The sequence below is a fragment of the Spermophilus citellus genome (assembly GCF_964194105.1).
Source record: "Spermophilus citellus genome assembly, contig: SCAFFOLD_113, whole genome shotgun sequence".
NCBI classification, from domain to species: Eukaryota; Metazoa; Chordata; class Mammalia; order Rodentia; family Sciuridae; genus Spermophilus; species Spermophilus citellus.
In genome coordinates this window covers 957558-966043 of record NW_027672919.1, presented here as the reverse complement: position 1 = coordinate 966043, position 8486 = coordinate 957558, and the positions used below count along the sequence as shown (strand labels likewise).

The window sequence follows — 8486 nt, the reverse complement described above, 5'->3', positions numbered from 1 at the left end:
TACAACCTGCTCAAAATAAGGAGCTGAGAATTTTTTTTCTTGAAAGCTCTGAAATTGGAAAATTTCCCACTGGCTTTTCATCTTATTACCAAATGAGGGTGTCTATCAGGTGGTAACCAGATACTATTTGAACGATAGATATGAAAAGAAAATTCACAGGTGGATGTTACAAGCATGGTATCTAGAGCACAGAGGGGCAAAGAGGGTTAACAACTTCATTTAACTAGTAAGTGTCAGAATTGGAACTGGAATTCAAGCCCCTCCCTACACAGCTCAATCACTTCTCGTGATAGAGAATAGACATGCAATAGATATAGGCCAAGTTTCTCTAATCAGTGTCTGAGCTCCACTGAGGGGCAAGAGCAGTAGTTTAAATTAGAAAATATGTAAAATCCAACTGATTCTGTTACAATACAGGAAGATCACTTCATTTTCATAGAGGTGACATTAGCAGAGCACTCAGAATGTGTCCATGACTATGCTGGGACCCAGGACACCAGAAAAAAATGAGTCAAACTCCTGCCTTTATCAGAGATCCTTATCTAAAAGGTACATGCTCTTCCTTTCTAACTACACATTTTAGAACTTTGTTTCTTATGGTTCACTTTAAAAAATGTACCATGAAACACATAAAAAAATTCCAAAACCAGTAAATATTCCACGATAAGATTTCTGCTTTAAATGGGAGTGAGGTGCTATGTGGAGATGTGGACAAACAAGATACACAGTGTCTTCTTCACCTGTCCATCCAGCAACCTCTTCCAAAGAGAGGTGATGTGAAACATGAACTGGTGAGGCTCAAAGGAGAAACCATTCCCCTCCCTCTTTTGTGACGAACTAATTGAGAATTTGGAAGAGAATCTTTCTCAGTTTTCAAAGATATATTTATACTTTTCAATCTGTACATGAGGGTACCATAAGAATGATGAAACAAATAGATTTTCTAAACATAGAGTCTTGAGATTTCATAGTGAGAATACAAGGGAAGAAAGGAGAAGATCCCTGGGAAAGTTTTCAGATTCTTCCATCTTGGACATGCCTTTCTTTGATGACTAAGGAACAAGGGGGTGGAGGAATGTTGGTACCCATGGAAGATTGTCTGTTGCTTGCTATTCAATACCATTCCCATTTCCATTGATAGTGGAAGGAAGAAGATGTTAATGAAGCAATACCAAACAAAAAATCCCCACAAAACCAGCATGCCAATATGAGCTGCTTTTTGCCTACATTCCTCACAATCTTCTGAGGAAGTCGGATTTGGAAGTCAGATGTCAGCATCCCAACCTGGTTTCCTAGTTACCAGCTCAGTGACCCTGGGCAAGGGATTTCTTTCATTCCTGGGAGAATAGTATAAACAATGCTTCTTAGGATGCATGCATCTTTTGGACTCAAAAATAAAAAAAAAAAATGCAGCCTGAGGAAAAAAGCAAAATAAAGATGTTAAGACCATTTTATTTTATTTTTTTTTGTTTTTATTTATTTGGTGTATTTTTCATTAATGTAGCTTTTTTGTTTGTTTGTTTGTTTTTCTGAGATGGGGTCTTGCTGTGTGTTCAGGCTGGTCTCAAACTTACAGGCTCGAGTGATTCTCCTGCCTCAGCCTCCCATGTATCTGGGACTACAAGCATGTACTACCACTCCTGGCTATCCTGAGTCTCTCTCTCTCTTTTTTTTTTACAACATAAATATATATATATATATATATATATATATATATATATATATATATATATATATATATATTATTGGTTGTTCAAAACATTACATAGTTCTTGATATATCATGTTTCACACTTTGATTCAAGTGGGTTATTAACTCCCATTTTTACCCCGTATACAGATTGCAGAGTCACATCAGTTACACTTCCACTGATTTACATATTGACATACTTATGTCTGTTGTATTCTGCTGCCTTTCCTATCCTCTACTATCCCCCCTCCCCTCCCCTTCCCTCCCCTCTTCTCTTTCTACCCCATCTACTGCTGGCGAGGATGTGGGGAAAAGGGTACACTTGTACATTGTTGGTGGGACTGCAAATTGGTGCAACCAATTTGGAAAGCAGTATGGAGATTTCTTGGAAAGCTGGGAATGGAACCACCATTTGATCCAGCTATTCCCCTTCTGGGTCTATTCCCTAAAGACCTAAAAATAGCATGCTACAGGGGCACTGCTACATCGATGTTCATAGCAGTACAATTCACAATAGCAAGACTGTGGAAGCAACCTAGATGCCCTTCAATAGACGAATGGATAAAAAAATGTGGCATTTATACACAATGGAGTATTACTCTGCATTAAAAAATGACAAAATTGTAGAATTTGGAGGGAAATGGATGGCATTAGAGCAGATTATGCTAAGTGAAGCTAGCCAATCCCTAAATAACAAATGCCAAATGTCTTCTTTGATATAAGGAGAGTAACTAAGAACAGAGTAGGGAAGAAGAGCATGAGAAGATGACTAACATTAAACAGGGATGAGAGGTGGGAGGGACAGGGAGAGAGAAGGGAAATTGCTTGGAAATGGAAGGAGACCCTTAGGGTTATACAAAATTACATACAAGAGGAAGTTAGGGGAAAGGGAAAAATAATACAAGGGGGAGAAATGAATTAAGACCATTTTAGAAAATTTAAAGAAATTATTATACACATACTATACACTGCTATCGTGTTATTCAAGGAATATGAACAGATTGTGATTAGCAAAGAAATAGGAATCATAGAGGTAAATGATTTTGCCAGCGAGCAGAGTACAAAGCAGAATTTCCAGAGTTAGACTCAAACTCTGGCTTCATCACTTGTAAACACTGACACATTCAACTAGCTAAATAAGTCACATACCAAATCTTAGGTGCTTGATGTGTGTGTTTAAACTATAGAAGTGTGTGTGTGTGTGTGTGTGTGTGTGTGTGTGTAACATATATGTATACACATTTATATAATTTAATATAGGAAATATACATATTGTTCATAAATACTCTATAAAATTAATGAAAATGGTAAAGAAAAAATAATACAAATTGTTGAACATAAGACCTTGCACATAATGATCAATAAGAGTTACTGTTATAGCCAGGAGCTGTGCCACCCATCTGTAATCCCAGGGGCTTGGGAAACTGAGGCAGGAGGATCACAAGATCAAAGCCAACCTTAGCAAATTAGCAAGGTGTCCTACATGACTTAGCGAGACCCTGTCTCAAAATTTAAAAAAAAATATTTTAAATACTTGGGGATGTGACTCAGTGTTTAAGGACCCCTGGGTTCAATTCCTAGTACCAAAAAAAGTTACTGTTACACTTAATATTGCCAATATTTGCTCATATCCCAGTGGATAGAGATCAGTGATTTCCTGGTGCCCATCAAGTCTAGCATTTTGTAGGGAAAGTAATATTGAACTCCCTCCCTTCAGCACTTAAAGTAAGGACTCAATAAGTATTTGTTTAGTGATTAAGCAATGAGTTTTCAGCAAGAGGAACACTGTTTAACCTAGTTTTGCTTTCATCAGTAAATTTTCAATTAGTTTGCATTGCTATATTTAGAATGCCTACATATTGAGAGCATAATACTAGCTTTGTGCCCTTGAGTAAATCATTTTCTCTTCAACCTTTTTAATTTGCTGAAACAAATGAGTGGATTGGATAAACATGCAATTAAAAAAAAAAAAAAAAAACCTTGGCCGAAAATGCAATTATAAATCACTGGGCTTTTAATTTTATTTAAGTGTTTGGATTTTGAAAGTTAAACTTATTTGTGAAAATCATTCTCTCTTAAAGACTTAATATATAATTCCATTTTGCTTAGATGAATTTTATGGTTTCATTGCAAGTGAAAAATAATGTAATCTATTTCACATATGGTCAAGTCTTAGTTTAAAATACCTTTTAACCAAATTTGCTAAAATTACACTAAATTCACATTTTTCCCCCAGCTTATCATCGTAAAACTGTCTTGAAGAAATTAGAAGCTCATTTTAGGTACTAGAGAAAGCTATTGCTAGGCAATTTTGTTGCATTTTATTTAAGATGAACTAATAACACACAGCACAGCCTGATTAATATGACTAACTTGAGCTGTTTGCCTGAGACTTTTTCTGAATTTAGCAATGAAATTCTTACAGTCACAGAAACACCTCCATTTTGGTCTAAGCAGAGTAGTTGGTAATGTTAACTATAGTGAAAGGAAATTGGAGAATTTAGATAATGGTGTTTGACTGGAGACATGTGTTCTTCACTGATCACTTTGCAATTCCTAGAAACATTTTTGGTTTCCGTGGTTTTGGGCTGGTTGCTAGTGGCATCTCTGAGGTAGAGGCCAGGGATGTTGCCAAAATCCTACTTTGCATAGAACAGTTTTCACAATAAAGAATTGTCTGGTCCAAAATGTCAATAGTGCTACTTTTACACTTCAACTATCTCTTTGAAGCTATAGAAGGATCTGTGCTTCATTGATCAAAGTTCAACCTTACCCATTCTTACCTCTGTAAATATTTGAAGTTTCAAGATGGGGATGCTTATTTCTTAGCCACTCTCTAAGGAGGTAAGAGAAAACCAATTTTTTGGTATCACTGAAAATAAAACCAGCATTCCTTCTCCCCCCCCTAAGATTTGGATGAACTCTTTTTTTTCAGTTTTATTTATTTTATTTTATTTTTTTAATACACAACATCAGAATGCATTACAATTCTTATTACACATATAGAATACAATTTTTCATATTTTTGTATATAGAGTATGTTTACGCCAATTCATGCCTTTATACGTGTATTTTTTTTGCATTACAATTCTTATTATACATATATGCCACAATTTTTTCATATCTCTGTTTATATATAAAGTATGTTGACACCCAGTTTGAGTCTTCATACATTGCTGGTGGGACTGCAAATTGGTACAGCCAATATGGAAAGCAGTATGGAAATTCCTTGGAAATCTAGGAATTGAACCACCATTTGACCCAGCTATCCCTCTCTTCAGACTATACCCAAAGGATTTAAAAATAGCATACTACAGGGATACAGCCACATCAATGTTTATAGCAGCACAATTCACAATAAGTAAACTGTGGAGCCAACCTAGAGCCCTTCAGTGGATGAATGGATAAAAAAAATGTGGCATATATACACGATGGAGTTTTACTCAGCAGTAAAGCAAAATAAGAGCTTGCAATCTACTAGGTGAGGCAGATGACACATGAATATTTAAAGATAGACTGTGATAAGTGATACTGAGGAAAAGAACAAGGTGCATAAGAGAGGCAAAGAAAGAGGAAAAGAACTTTCCAGGAAGATGGATAGTTCCTACAAAAGTCCTGAACAAACAAACAAAAAACATAAAGTTCAAAAGACACCACAGTTAATGTGGTACAGTGTAGGAAGCCAAAGGGAGAATGAAAGAGCTGGACAGGGACCAAATGGTGACAAGACTTCTTGGCCTGTAAAGGAATTAATGCAATGGAAATCTGTGGAAGAACCTGAAGCAGAAGAAGGACATGGTTCACTCTCTGGCAATTAGTATTCTCTGAAATTATCTTACTAGTTTACTTGTTCTCCACTGACTAGAATATAAGATCTCAGCAGAAATTTCTCTTCTTATTTACTGATTTACTGCTTCATCCTGGCATATTGTAGGGGCTGAATACTATTTTTAAATAATTTATTTTTAATTGTGCTACAGTTATGCAAAATATAGAAAAGTTTTTAAGACCCTGAGTCCCCAGTGTTCACTCCCTGGCATATATGTAGAGATGTTTTTGCACACATACAGAAGAGGGAAACACAAATGTTCACTAAAAAATCACTTATGAAAATAAAAACTAAGAAGTCACTTGCGTGCTGATCAACATAAAAACAAGTAAATTATCACATCTCTATTTGATATCACATTATACAACAATTTAAATGAATAAATTAGAGCTACTTGTATCAACATGAACAAATATCAAAGACATATTGGGCTGGTGCTGTAGCTCAGTGTTAGAGCACTTGCCTAGCACATGTGAGGCACTGAGTTCAATCCTCAGCACCACATAAAAATAAATAAATAAAAATAAAGATATTGTGTTCATCTACATCTAAAAAATTTTTTTTAAATGTTAACTAGAACAAGCTGCAGTCTAATACCATCTATGTACTCTATGTAAAAAACTGGTAAGTTTTTTAAAACAATATGAAATATTATTTATTGATTCAAATATGGAATAAAAATATAAAATATGCATGAGAAAAATAAATACCAAATTTATATTAGTAGTCACCTGTAGAAAGTAAGGGAGAAAATGGCATTAGGGAAAAGTATAGAGGAGGTTTCAATTCTAACAATAAATTTTATTTCTTTATAAGAACAACTAGGAATGAGAAGGTGGCTCTCCTGAAGATGGAATGTCCTGTGTGGTGTCCTAGGAGGCTGATCGGCATTTCTCCAGGATGGTGTGGATTGCAACAAACTTATTCATGTGTCACTAGACATCTTTCTATTCCCAAGGCTAGAGAGAGGGTTATTACTGTTTTGCTCCTAAGTATGTATCTAGCTGCTGATCTGAATCCTTGATCCAAGATATACTACTTTCTGGTAGCATCCCTCACTTTCCACGGTCCCTAGTCCTTGGACAAGTTGTTTCTGACTATGTCCATGGAGATGTATGGTACCAAGTTGCCAAGGCAGACATTTTGACACTCATAGCATTAACCTTTGCTGATGAACTGTGTGGCTGCTCATTCCCCTGGAGATGCTGCAGAGATGGGGACCTTAGCAGATGGTACAGCCTACTTCTGGAGGGACAGTCTGTTCTGGTTCACAGTCATCACCCATTCCTTTGGCTATTACACGTGTATTGTCCTCTGGTCTCAGAGTGTCCTTATCAGAGCCTTGGACCCCTGGGCTACTTTACTCAGTATTTGGTGAACCACCATCCCACCCTCCTGCATAATGGGTATTGGCTTGCCTGGCTGATTCAATGGGAGAGTCCTTATATGCCATGGTATTGTGCAACCTCTCCAGTAGAATCTCGCTTCCTCCCTGGGAGGCTTGAGGCAGAGAGCAAGAGGAGCTGTCCTGGAGCTTGGTTTAAAGGTATAAAGGAATCACAGACAGTTGGGCTCAACTACTCTGGTTCCTGCAGACTTTCCTCTTTGGGATAGCATCTCTCTCCATCTTGATTGCTTACAGGACAAAGCGCCAAAAATACAGTTAAAGGAGAAAGCCAAAACTTCCTCTCCGCTTTTACATTCAGACTCTCTTTTGGGGGGTGCTGTGTTTACTTGATGATCTTTCTACACTCTAAAAGTGCCTGTCCTACAAAGGTATTTAAGACCCTCTCAATGTTCATTTTTATGCTCTGGTTGAGCTTGTGTAGACTAGTTGTTACCTAAGAAAGAAATAAGAAAAAACTCTGGCTTTCCCAGTTCTGCAGAAAACTTGAATGGCAGCAGACTTGCAGCCTCCCCCTCTGAGGTCCTGGGCTGTGCTGGTCCCTCTCTGTCTTCAGGGCTGAAACAAGTACTAGATTTGCTTGCTGGTGAGCCTGTGCTCCCTGTTCCTGAGTAAAACATCTCTTCTAATTTTTTTTCTCACCTTTCTAAACCAAAATGAAATGACACTTCCATAATATATTTGTTAGGCACCTGTGAGGCAGGATCTTATCTCCTCAACTAAGCAGTTGTATAAAGGCCCAAAGGACCTGCCAAGAACCCAGAGCAGAGGACCAGGACACAGTCTCCCTGATGTTGCCAGCCAGCAGTGATCCTTCCTTGCACACAGCCCCAGGGACACAGTGCTCTGTGGTAGGCAGAGTGTGATGGCCACTGCTAGATTGCCCGTTCAATTCAGGGCCACAACTCAGGCAGCTGTTCTTTTCCCTGGGGCACCTGCTCCCACCTGTGCATCAGCAGTGGTTCTCCTCCAGTGTTGTTGACAAAGGAGGGAAGCACTTCGCTTTCTACTTGATCTGTATCATTCATTCCGTGTGCACTCATCTCCTAGAACAGCACAGGATGCCTTCAGTAGTGGTGCCATCTTTCTGTGGGTCCTCTTTGGAAACGTGGATTGTTCCCCACTCTCCTGTTTTCTGTGGCTTTCTTCATCCAGCCCTAGCTTACTCAGTCACACCCACATTCCTCTCTAGAGATCCTAACCTCTGGGTTTTCCAGCTGGTTACTACCTCCCTGATTATCCTGAATGTACTTTATTACTATTGGCCTGTGGGGAGAGAGGTTCTCTAACTCTGTCCCTTTAACTTGGCAGAATGGTGCTGTCACCCTTAGGAGCCATGAGGGCTTCTTCCCTGGAGAGCATCTGCTTGTTCTCTGGAAGCTATTCCTCATTTCCCTTTGTGATTCCTTGGGCAGGTTGATGTATTAGCAAACATTTATAAGAAACAACTCTCCCCAAAAAGAAAGCCCTCATGAGAGATCATGAACTATGAATTGTTTTTACTGGAGATAATTTTTTTTGCAAATATATCTCAGTCTTTCCTGATCTTTCTCTTGGAGTAGG

At 38.1% G+C, this 8486-nt stretch overlaps 1 pseudogene across 1 annotated transcript; it reads left to right on the top strand.

The window, feature by feature from the left end:
• The first annotated feature begins 6731 nt into the window (after positions 1-6731).
• Positions 6732-7185, top strand: LOC308640353 (transmembrane protein 254-like; annotated as a pseudogene). Its single transcript has 2 exons — positions 6732-6991; positions 7073-7185. The product of its transcript is annotated as a transmembrane protein 254-like (transcript).
• Positions 7186-8486: the final 1301 nt, after the last annotated feature.